Below are 2,703 nucleotides of genomic sequence, written 5' to 3'. Positions count from 1 at the left end.
ACTCACTACTTATGCCCCTTTTCCACTGGCTCTCTTTAAGTGACGTGGCTCTACTCCCGGTCTTGCTCTTCTCAGGATCAAACCTGTTGTGTTTTCAGCAACTTGCTGATTGCTGGAGGCGGGGCTTCAAGTCATAGCTCCAGCTGTAAGTGAAATGCTGTGGTGCTATTTTTTGGTTACTGAGTGACATTGTCACATTAATCTGCATGAAACACTAAAAAATAAATAAATAGGAAATGGAAACACGAATAAACAAAGTACAAAAATTGTTGTATTATTATTTATGCAAGAATGTCTAATAAAGGGTGTTTGTTTTTCATGTATACAATGATCCACTGGGATAATTATCTGGACCACAACCCAGCCAGAACTTATAAAATAAGGCACAGCGGTTCTTATGTGAGGGGGCTACGGCTGGAGAAGCGGAGAGAAGAGACTGGGGAGTCTGGTCTGGTAATGCTCCATCCAATTTGCCTAAAGAAGTTACAATGTTTGGGCTTTATGAGCTAGCTTTTGTCTCAGCCATGGCATAACGAGGACAAGGACTTTAAAGCGCAAAACTGTAGACATAGTGTCCTTTTTCTTTTCTTTCATCCTGTAGGCAGGGTCTATGATATGTAAATAGTAAAATTATATTTTGGTTTGACCCGCTCCAGACATTCCTAAATATATTATTGTAGTCGCTCTTGAGTTTTATTAACCTTTCCCTTTACTACGTCTTCTAAAACCTTCTCATTTCTCCTCTTCCGATGGCCAATCAGTGAATAGCTGTCTGTTAATGTCACATGTAGTCCCTACTCAGCCCTGGTCGTACTTGCTCAGGAGCAGGGACCATAAAACCAGGTTACCTGTACAGAAAAAAAAACAGTAATAGAAACACTCACAAAGCGGGCCAAGTGGAGTGGAACTGGGCTAAATGGAGCTAATGATAAAGGGGCATTACAGTACCATTGCATTGTTTAGAGATACAATAGCATGTAGAGGTTTTGGACGACCAAGCCAGTGCAAAAGGTAGACCGTATCCATTGTCTATAGAGTGAATGATAAATAAAATTACAAATAAACTGCCATCTAATGCAGTAACTTGTAAATATTCTCCCATCTAGCAAAGGAAAACAAGCAGGGTTTGCTCAGAGAGCAATAATCCTCAATTGCCTAAAAGCTTTAAAGTTCACAACTTTACAAATGTCATGTTTATTCTTTAGAAAGAAGAGAATTCACTTGCAACAACTAGTTTTTCTAGATGTAGATATTTAAAGCATTTGCTCTGATGAGATTAAAACATTATGTGTTGCTAGTGTTAAAATGTAAACTTTTGTTTACATTTCGTTACGTTAAAACCAAAACCTTTTATGTATTTTACTAGGATAGTAGTATTCATAGTAGTGAAGTGGAAAGAAAAGGATACATGGTGTACAAGTATTTTTAAACGTTTGGGATACATTTGTAATTACCCTATATGTGTCTGCAGGTATGTGTCTCTACTAGCTTTGTAATTTTAGAGACTGATATTTATGCACATTTTTCTTTGGAAAATTCCTTAAGCTCAGTCAGACTGAATGAAGAGTGTCTGTGAACAGCAACTTTCAGATAGGTTTTAGGCCTGGACTTTGACTGGGCCATTCTAACAGATGAACATACATTTTTTCATTTAAATCATTTCATTACAGCACAAGCTTGATGTTTGGCCTGTTGTCTTAGTTTAAAGTCGTCTGTTGCCACAAAAGCATAACTGAAGAACAGGATAATCACCAAATATCACTGAGGGGATGTTGTGTTCAGGGGGGTGTGCATTGTTTATTTTTCCAACACGCTCTTCCGTTTTGCATGTTGCAAGTACCACTTTAGTCTCATTTGAGCGTAGCACATTCTTCCACAAGAGATTTTTCACATTTGTAGATTGCACAAATAATAATTGTCCTGTCAACATATTTTCTCACCTAAGCTGTGTAACTCCTCCAGTCAGTTGGCTGCTTCTCTGATAAATGTTGTCCTTCTATACTTTCGGATGGTGGATTGATCAATACTCTGTGAAAATTTCAGATATGGGGCTACTATTTTATACTCAATTGTTTCTTTTAACTTTGCCATTAATGTATGCCCGGCCTTTCTGCTGCATTCTTTGGTCTTCCTGGTGATGTTTTCTTCACACATGTTTTTTAAAAACCTCTATACCCTATTTATACCAATATTTTATTTAGGGATGTCAGTGTAAAGGGGGCTGAATACAAATACTCCTCACACTTTTAAGATTTGTATACGTAAAAATGTCTGAAAACTGTTAATTTATTTTTCTTGCACTTTACAATGACACGCTACTTTGCTTTGATTGGTCAGATAAATCCCAATAAAATACACTGTGATTTGTGACTGTAACACAACAAATAAATCCTTATAGGGGTATGAATACTTATGCATGGCACTGTATGCATTGTGTAAATGCAACAGTTATGAAAATCTTCACTTTGTTTACAATGATTATGCCGCCTGTAAATGGTAGTATCATGTTATTGGTTGTTCTGTCCTTCTGCCAGGGACACGTCATTGGTCTCAAATAGCCCGCTTTATGGTTATTCATAAGACTCAAAGTGATGTCCTCTGCCTCAGCATGTTCTGTCCACCCTTTATCCAATACACAGAGGCCACTCCACCCTCTGCTTAATATTCATGCAAGTGTCTTTAAAATGCTTGTCCTGTGCCTGT

This window comes from Girardinichthys multiradiatus, chromosome 11 (assembly GCF_021462225.1).
Source record: "Girardinichthys multiradiatus isolate DD_20200921_A chromosome 11, DD_fGirMul_XY1, whole genome shotgun sequence".
Classification (NCBI taxonomy): Eukaryota; Metazoa; Chordata; class Actinopteri; order Cyprinodontiformes; family Goodeidae; genus Girardinichthys; species Girardinichthys multiradiatus.
The sequence above is the reverse complement of the archived record's forward strand: the minus strand, read 5'-3'. Positions refer to the sequence as shown.